This window comes from Callorhinus ursinus, unplaced genomic scaffold (assembly GCF_003265705.2).
Source record: "Callorhinus ursinus isolate GAN/ISIS: 27379988/994484 unplaced genomic scaffold, GSC_fseal_2.0 scaffold107, whole genome shotgun sequence".
Classification (NCBI taxonomy): Eukaryota; Metazoa; Chordata; class Mammalia; order Carnivora; family Otariidae; genus Callorhinus; species Callorhinus ursinus.
Genome location: NW_027397169.1, coordinates 708,204 through 718,303, shown reverse-complemented (window position 1 = coordinate 718,303; position 10,100 = coordinate 708,204).

Below are 10,100 nucleotides of genomic sequence, written 5' to 3'. Positions count from 1 at the left end.
GCGGCCACCAAGTTTCTCTGCCCTAGAGTCACCATCTTTCCCTTTCCATATTCTATTCCTTGCCTTATCAACAAGGGTGACATTGCCCCAAGGAGGCAAAAAACAAAACAAAAAAAATCTTAGGCGTTACAATGCCTTGTGGCCTGCCTTAGTTCAGCCTTACCCAACAAAATCGTACTCCTTAACATTTGGTATGAGGGGACAAGGAGGGAAAATATTTAAAAAGGTTGATAAAAAATATTTAGAAGGTTGATAAACACTGCTCTAGTCCTATGAGGTGAGTCACAAAGTCGGCTCCACTCAGGGGGCGGGGCTGGGGGGCTGGGGAAGAGAATTAATTCCCTCTTGCCACAGGGAGCACTGTTAAAAATGTGCGAACATGTGTTAAAACCACCGCGGTAGTTAATAACTATTTTTCAGGGGGAGATAATACAAGTTTGAGGCTATGCAAATATGCTGTTTCTCTCGTTCAAGTCACGTGTGTTCACTGTAAGCATCCGTCTGCGGGTCTTGCCTGCAGTGATTATTACCATGGCATTCTACAGAGATCTCCTACTTGCCTTCATTCCTTCTACACTTATTAACTGGAATCACTCGGTGAGGAAAACCACATACGTGCACAGCTGCTCCTATTACCAATATTCTGTGCCAAAGGGGCACCTTTGTCACATCGATGAACCTATACTGACGCGTCATGATCACCCGGGGTCCACAGCTGACATTAGGGTTCTCTCCGTGCTGAACACTCCCTGGGTGTGGACAGATGGCTCATGACGTGCATCCAGCAATAGAGTATCATACAGAGTAGTTTCACTGCCCTAAAAATCCTCTGTTTTTTGCCTATTCACTCATATGTGGAATTTAAGAAATAAAACAGATGAACACAAGGGAAGGGGAAAAAAAAGAGAGAGAGGGAAGCAAACCATAAGAGGCTTTTTTTTTTTTTTTTAATGTAAGCTCCATGCCCAGGGTGGAGCCCGGTGAGGGGCCTGAACTCACGACCCTGAGATCAAGACCTGAAGTGAGATCAAGCGTCAGACGCTTAACCGACTAAGGCATTCAGGTGCCCCCATAAGAGACTCGTCCTGATAGAGAACAAACTGAGGGTTGCTGGAGGGGTGATGGGCATTAAGGAGGGCACTTGAGATGAGCCCTGGGTGTTGTATGTAAGTGATGAATCACTAAATTCTACACCTGAAACCAATTTTACCATATATGTTAACTAACTACAATTTATTTATTTTTATTTTTTTAAGATTTATTTATTTATTTGAGAGAGCGAGAATGAGAGAGAGAGAGAGAGTACACGAGAGGGGGGAGGGTCAGAGGGAGAAGCAGGCCCCTCGCTGAGCAGGGAGCCCGATGTGGGACTTGATCTTGGGACTCCAGGATCATGACCTGAGCCGAAGGCAGTCGCTTAACCAACTGAGCCACCCAGGCGCCCCAACTAACTAGAATTTAAATAAAAACTTGAAATAAAATAGTGCCACACAACAACAAAACAAACAAAAACAAATAAATTTTTAAACATTTTATTGAAGGATCGCCAAACAGACATCAAAACAAGCTTGCCAAGGGAGTTATTTGAGTTATAATATGTTACAACTAGGGAGGGTAACACTTTGGGCTCCAAGGATGGGAACACAAAAAGCTAACGTTTTCACTGTACGGATGGATATGTTTTGGTTCCATGTGTGTGAATTACTTATTCAAAACCGTGTAAACATTAAAAATTCAAAGCCGTTGGTAATGTAAAAAAAAAAGAATCATCTTAAGAAGAATAACAAAGAACACTTTGATGGAGAAGAAAAATGCATGGAAGATGTCAGAACATATTGTAAACTCAGCTTGGTTTCCCCAGAAGCAGAGACTGAGACAAGGATTTGGTTTTAAGTGGTTTATCAGAGAGAAGTCATCTGTTGAAGGTGTGGGAAGGAGGGACAGGGAATGAGGAGGCCAGTACGGGGCGAGCACTGATGAGGAGCGGGCTTATGTGGGCAACCGGGGCTGAAGCCCATGAGGGGCCTCTGGGAGATGATCTAGAACACACCTCCGAGTGATCCCGATGGTTGCAAGTTAGGTTTCCTGGGAAGCTGACCCAGGAATATAACATGAAGGTTGTTTATTGTGATACTGTGATTTATCACAAGAAATATATATATGGCACAGAGCTCCTAAAACCCTTGGAATTTCCAAAATGATGAAAGCGATAAAGGTGTCTTATGTCAATGAGGTGACTTTTGGAAAGCCCTCAGGTCACCTAAGGTGGGGGTGGTCCCAGTTGCCAGTGGAGCCAAGCATGTGATAAGAGGGTTGAAACTCTCATTCCCAGCCCCTGGCATCTGAGGAGGGGTGAAGGACTGCAGGTTGAATCATTCACCAATGGCCAATGATTTAATCAACCACAGTTGATTGATTAACTGAGTCTGTAATGAAGCCTCCATAAAAATCCAAAAGGACAGCGTTCTGAGAGCTTCCGGGTTGGTGAGCACCTGGAGGGGAGGGGTGCCTGGAGAGCATTGGAAGCCCCCTGCCCCTTCCCCGAACCCTGCCCTATGCACCCCTTCCATCTGGCTGTTGCTGAACTGTATCTTTTTATAATAAACCAGCTCGGTTTATTAGTAGACTTCCGATCTATGATCTATAGCCTGTCGGTCGGAAGCGCAGCGGACATCCTGGACTTGAGGTTGGTGTTGGAAGTGAGGAGGCAGTCCTGTAGGACCAAACCCTTAACCTGTGGGGTCTGGCACTAACTCCAGGTAGGACACCCAGCCGATGTCAGAGGATTGCTTGAATGTGTGAGGAACCACTCCCCCCCCACACACACATCCTATGCTGGAATTGGGTGCGGACTCATTTTATTTATGAGGGAGCATCCTTGGGGGCAGCATCTGTGGAAGGGAAGGGAAGTGTGTATCATATTTTTACACCAGGCAGTTCTCCAATTCCGACACCCTCTACCAGCTGCAAGTGGGGTGCCCAGGCTACCCCCACTTCTGCCTGGCTGACTCCAAATTTGGGGGTCCCCATAACCCCCTCTCAGGTTTAGGTCATTTGTTATAACGGCTCACAGAACTCAGAAGAACACTTTGTTTACATTCGGAACTGAGGACAAAGACCAGATCTCTTTTTTTTTATTATACCACAGGAAGGAAGCAGAAATGCACAGAGGGAGAAGTTGAGCCAAGCAGGTCTGACAACAGCCTCGGCTGACCCCACCCACAGGAGCTCTGAAACCAGAATGGGCCCCACGTTGAGCCAACATGGCCAGACTTTTGCCCCCTGCAGCAAAGTGAGCCGTGCCATGAAGGGGTGTGAGTTCGGGTGAGGAGGCTCTTTGCAGCAGAGTCTATCCCCAGGGAGTTGAGAGGCCAGTCTGCCAACAAACCTCCAAGTAGCTGGGGCAGCATGTCTTTCCTTGAAAGAGCATCTGGGTGGCCCACCCCCAGGGTCTACCATGTCACCGAGGGAGGAGGGAGCTGGGGTACCTATACGCCAACTCATAACGGTCATTGCTCATCGGCATTCATTCCCTGGTCCTTCAGGATGAGCTCCAGCAACCAGAAAAGGCCCTCCATCAAGGGTGCAGGTAATGGCAGGTGAACGTTGAGGGAATGGAAGGTGGGCAAGGATGTGATAAAGCTCCAGGGGATGTGGCAGTTACATAAAGCCATCCAAACTGTGATCTTGGCAAGGAAGAGAGAGTAAGTAGATCATTGGAACACATGAGCCCTGATTATATCCCATACCTGGTCACTTTATTAAGCTCCAAAGAGCAGGGTGCCCAGAACTACATCCTCCGAGCCAAGGGAAACCTCATGCCATCACAGGAAGGACAGAACTGAACTCACAAGGGATGAGGAATATGAGGGGGAAGAGTCCCGGAGCTTTGTCAAGATCTCTATATCCACAGACCGGGGGAAGGAACCCTGGTGTAAATAGGGGTGAGGTTCTGCAGAACCAACGGAGGTGGGGTTGGGACTACAGGGGTCAAGGACAAAGACCAGCCTTTAGCTACTGGAACAGGTGGCTGGGGGCTTTTTTGCCAAAATCACATTTGGAGTAACCCCTAAGTTCCCCCGTCTTCCCACCCACTGCTGTCGGGTTCTCCTTCGTTCCAATACTTCACGAAGCTGCAAAGCCCGTCCAGAACATGAGCCCACGTCCCAGGCCCGCCGTGTCAATCATGTGTAGAGCTTCTGTTAACTTGATGCTTTCGCACCTGCCCTGCATGCACGATGATGTGCCTGAGTCACCTTGCGGGGGCCTCCTGCCAACCTTGTTGTGTTGCAGGGCACAACAGGACTCCTCCAATTCTGGGAGGAGTCCTCCTCCCTGGGGCATGCGTTTCAAATACACACCAACCAATCCAGAGCCCACACCCCCAACCACCTCCTTTCTCAGGCTCCCACACCCAGGACTACCATCCCCCTGCCCCAATCACCCCGGGGCCAGGTACCAGACAATGAGAGCCTGCTGTAATTACTCACACCAGCCAATCCTGAGACTGTGTACCCTGCCTTGCCCATTCCTCCCTGGGAAAACCTCAATAAAGCCTCCTGCCCACAGTCCCCTGCCAACTGCCTCCTGAGAGGCCCTGGTGCTTCCCGATGTAACCCTCTGTGAAATGTTGGGCATGCCTCTCTTGGGATCTATGACTATAACAACCATCTTTTCAATACCAATCTGATCTACTGTCCTTACAATGCCCCAGAAATTCCATTAAAGACTATATTTTAAAGTATGCACCTGCACTGCAAGCTCTTCCTTCTTGCAGCTCTGATGGTGGAATTTGGGGGCACCTGCCATCTTATCCAAACACAGGTATGTGAACATCACCTTCCTCAACTCAGGAAAAATCCCAGACTCTTCTGCCTAAGGGCCAGGGAGTGGGGGGGAGAATCCCCAGGTAGAGCTCAGGTCAGGGTTTCAGAGCCCCACCCCCACCTGGTAGAGTGTTTCCTTCTCCCAAGACTCACCTGGGCAGCAGGGGTGACTCGTCCTCCCCGAGACTTGTCTTGGATTTCCACGTCTGAGAGCCCCCTGCAGGTGAAGCGGTTTCTCTTGGACGTCTGCAGCTGTAGGACGCCCTGGTGGATGTAGGGAAGTCAGGACGGGGCTCTGAACACTGCCCCCACTCCCCCCCCCCCTGCTTTCCAGGTTCGACATCTCCCCGGTCTCTCACAGGTTACACCTTCTGGAGTGCCGGGTCCTGAGCATCTCCTCTGAGCTGTGCATTCCGAGTTGCAGACTCAGGCACACAACGGGTCCCTCATCACACGCACTCGGTAATACTGCGTGTTTTATGTGTTTTACACGTGCTAAGCACGTGCCCGTGAACTTACTCACGCCTATGTTTAAAGTGCTGGAACCAAATCAAGCCAGTTCCCGAGAGCTTGCCCCCGCGCATCTTTTTTCAGCTCCGAGTTGAGGGGCATCGTGTTAATGGCTTGAAATCAGCCACGGTGACAGGATGTACACCAGGGAAACACGAACACTTCAAGTCTGGACTTATTTCCCCTCTCCCTCCAGAGAGCTAGTTGTTAAATATTTGCCAGCACACCGAGGAGGCTTATCTTTGTGTTATGTGTTCAGATCTCGTCTGTGTCTCCTTGCAGGATGCCTGATTCATATCATCCTTCTTCCCACTCTTCTGAGTGGAGCCAGCAGCCTCTCATCCAGAAAATCCCCTCTGGCTGTCTTGCTCCCAGTGGGCCAGTGGCCAGGTGCATGTCCCGGGGCAGGCAGGCTCCCTGGACAGGTAGGCTCCCTGGACAGGTGTACCTGCTCCTTGGCACTTTCAGTGATGACAAGCTGGGTCCCCATTTCCTGGCAGCAGTGACGGAGTTGTGGCAGTTCTGTTGGGAGTTGGAGAAGGAGGAACAGTTTCTCTGGAAGAACGTCCACCCCCAGGGATGGAGCAGCACAGGCCGGCTCTTGGGGCAGGCGGAGCAGGGCTGGGACTCAGCTTAAGATGCCCCTGACCCTGGGTCTGCCCATTCTCCAATCCCTTGAGAGTTGGGGGTCCTTCCTTCATTCTGCACTTCCCACTTCCCACCCTCCCCCCAGGCCCAGGGGAACTCAAGAGTCCCGGGCCCATCTCCTCTGGACTGGGAGAAGCAGGGAACCCAGAACAAGGGACTGGCTTAATTTAGTGCCTACTGTGTGCCTGGCCCCCTGGGATTGCCAGTCACCCAGTCCAGCCTTCAGCTGGGTCAATTCTTGCTGGATCTCCTGCCTCAAAGGCTCTAGCCCCTGGGACCTGGTACTCTGGAGACTGTGCCAAGAAAGAAAAAAAAAAAAGAAACTGCTGTTATTAAACACCTGCTGTGTGCGTTGCCCTACACCGGGCCCTCAGGGACATTGTTTCTCAGTCAAGATCTTGGTTCATACTCTCTGAAGATGGGGAAGACCTTTGATGAAGGCTGTACCAGGAGAGCAGGTAGAGCCAAGACTCTTCCTGCTCCTCCCCCCCTCCCCGCACCAGAGTGGGGAGGGACTGTGGGAGCGGCCCCCAGGCAGGGCAGCTGCCCAGGAAAACCTGGAGGGACCCAAATCTCGGCTTTCGGCCCTATCTCTCTCTATCACCAAACACCAGGCCTGGGAGTCCCTGACCCTGGGCGCCTGTACCTGACCTTGGACAAGGATGGCCACCCAGGAGGCCAGCGACAAGCGTGAGAGGGAAGAGCAGCAGCCCCAGGAGGGCCTGACTGTGGCCCAGACACCCTGCAGGAGAGAAAGATGGGCAGTTCCAGCACACCCGTGTTCCTGCCTCAGCCTGCCCCCCAGCCCCCACCTCCCAGGACCCAGGAGTCTGGCAGTACTCGTAACTACTCTGCACCCTAGCCCTGTTGCACCTGCAAAGTTCTGGAAACGGAATTGTCAAATCCATAGTCTTTGGGGGGAAAGTGGTCCTGCTGGTTATCGGCTCTTCCTCCTCTGAATGGGCAGAGAAGCAGCTCAAGAGTCTGTGCAAGCTGAGACCAGAGAGGGCCACCCCCTTATGCCCTCCCCAAGACCCCAGAGTCCCAAGCCAGCCTCTCACAGAGGGCCTGGCTGCCGCTAACAGTTCCCCAGAGTCACGCATGTCCACCCACTGTCCCCACATGCCTCGTTCGGGACTCCTGGGGACCACAGCTTTTCTTTCTCACCCCGTGATACTCCCTTCTGAAACCTGCTCTCACTCAGGGAGAGAAACAGGGCACCAGGCAGTGACATATCACCAGAAAAGGCTGGAAGGAGACACGGAATGAGATGGGTTGGGTCTGCCAGGCATTCCAGGAGGTGGCATGGGGTGGTCTGGGGTCAACAGCAAGGAGGCCTGGTCCACTTGTGGCACAGCCAAGCCGTGTGATGCTTTGGATGAGATCCAACGACATGGAAAGTAGGGCTAATTTGTTAGGTTTCCTTAGGGCAGAGACGAGCGTCACCCCATCGCCCAGCAACCACCATCCCCCTCTGCCGTCTTGGCTTGCTGATGGCCTCATTTATGGTGATTTCTGAATGGATTTTGGGAGTTGGGGCTGAATCACAATTGCTTAAGTTTATTGAATGCCTACTATAGTGGGGCACTCTTCTAACTACTTTATATATGAGTTGACTGAATCTTCCTACCCTGGGGTAGAGAATATGACCTGCATGTTACAGATAGGGTAAACTGACATGGGGTGGGGGGCATGATCCAGGTTCCAAAGGGAGGTGGGGCTGCAAGCCAGGACTCACGTCCCTCTGGGTTTCCCTCTTCAGCTGTCTGGTAGCCTCTCCCATAGTCCCTCCCACCTCTCTGGTGCAGGGGAGGAAGGAGAAGAGGGGCAGGAGAAAAGGGGCAGGAGGAGAGGGAGGCTACCCCCAGAGGCTCTCTCTCTGGGAGGGGGGTCAGTTTCCTCAAATGTGAATGACTAGACTATCAGGAGCTGCACCATGGCCCTGGGGTTGGGGTTGGTATCCACTAAGCATTTGATAGGTGCCACAGATAGCTATTTATTTTGTTATCATTGTTAAAAATTTTTTCCAGGGATGCCTGCGTGGTGCAGTCAGTTAAGCATCCAACTCTTAGTTTCGGCTCAGGTCATGATCTCAGGGTCGTGAGATCAAGCCCTGCGTCCAGCTCCACACTTAGCAGGGAGTTTGCTTGAGATTCTCTCCCTCCGCCCCTCCCCTGCTCCAGCTCTTGTGCCCTCCCTCTCTAAAAAATAAATAAATCTTTAAAAAAAAGTTTGTTTCCAGTTTCATTGAGCTATAATTGACACATAACATTGCCTTACTTTTAGGTGTACAACATAATGATTCAATGTATGTATATATTGCAAAATGATCACCACAATCAATCTAGCTCCATAGTTAATATAGTTACTCGTTTTTTTCTCATGATGAGAATTTTGAAGATGTGCTCTCTTATGAATGTCTTGTAGGGTTCCAGCTTCTCCACATCCTTGACAATACTTGCTACTATCTTTTTTATTCTAGCCATTCTAGTGGGTGTAAAGGGATATCTCATCGTGGTTTTCATTTGCATGTCCCTGGTGGGGGGCACTTATTAAAAATGCAGATTCTGAAAAAAATGCAGTTTTTTTTTCTTTCAAGATTGAATTTAAATTCAAGTTAGTTCACATATAGTGTAGTATTAATTTCAGGGGTATAATTTAGTGATTCATCAGTTGCGTATAATACCCAGTGCTCATTACATAACATGCCCTCCTTAATGCCCATCACCCAGTTACCCCAACTCCCCACCCACCTCCCCTCCAGCAACCCTCAGTTTTTTTCCCTAGAGTTAAGAATCTGTTATGTTTCGGGGCGCCTGGGTGGCTCAGTCGTTAAGTGTCTACCTTTGGCTCAGGTCATGGTCCCAGGGTCCTGGGATCGAGCCCCGCATCGGGCTCCCTGCTCCGCGGGAAGCCTGCTTCTCCCTCTCCCACTCCCCCTGCTTGTGTTCCCCCTCTCACTGTGTCTCTCTCTGTCAAGTGGGTAAGGGGAGTCTTCGGAAAAAAAAAAAAGAATCTGTTATGTTTTGCATCCCTCTCTGTCTTTATCTTATTTTATTTTTCTTCCCCTTCCCCCATGTTCATCTGTTTTGTTTCTTAAATTCCACATATGAGTGAAAAGAAATGTGGAAAGAAATACAGTATTCTTAACCCACTTGCAAGAGAGTCCAATTCAGTGAGTCTGGGATGAGGCCCAGGAAAAACAGGGGGTGGGGGGACATCATTTCTTTTCTGATAACTAGATTTAACTTCTCATGCAAGCCCCGTTTTCTCCTGGTGAGCCAACCAGTCATCACAATTGAACAGATATTTGGCCCATAACTTGGGATGGAGACCGGGGAAGGTAGAGATGGGCAGGCGTGGGGTCCTTAGCAGCATCTGTGGGCTCACTCTGAAACAGGACCTTCAGGTACCTGAGCCAATCAATCATTTGTTCCTTTGTCTACAATTGCTTGTGTTGTTTCCTCTTACTTACAACTAGACACATCCTGACTGATACTCACCCTTACAGTTGAAAGGGACAAAGCCAGTCCTGAGCTCTGAAAAGGGAGATAATTTTTTTCTTTTCTTTTCTTTTTAAAGATTTTATTTATTTATTTGAGAGGGAGAGAGAGAGCAAGTGATCATGACCTGAGCTGAAGGCAGCTGCCTAACCAATTGAGCCACCCAGGCGCCCCAGGGAGACAATTTTAAATCTTTGCTTTTAGGAATGGGGTGAGAGGCACATGCCTTAGTCTGCTCAAGCTGCTATTTTAAAAATACCATAGGGGCGCCTGGGTGGTGCAGTCATTTAAGGCTTTGACTTGTTTTCAGCTCAGGTTGTGATCTCAGGATCATGAGATCGAGCCCTGCATCAGGCTCCAAGCTCAGCAAAGAGTCTGCTTAAGACTCTCCCTCTACTGCCCCCGGCCCGTGCGCGCGTGCTCGCTCTCTCTTTCTTTAAAATAAATAAATAGGGTGCCTGGGTGGCTCAGATGGTTAAGCATCTGCCTTCGGCTCAGGTCATGATCCCAGGGTCCTAGGATCTAGTCCCGCATCGGGCTCCCTGCTCCTTGGGAGCCTGCTTCTCCCTCTGCCTCTCTCTCTCTCTCTCTCTCTCTCTCTCTGTCTCTCATG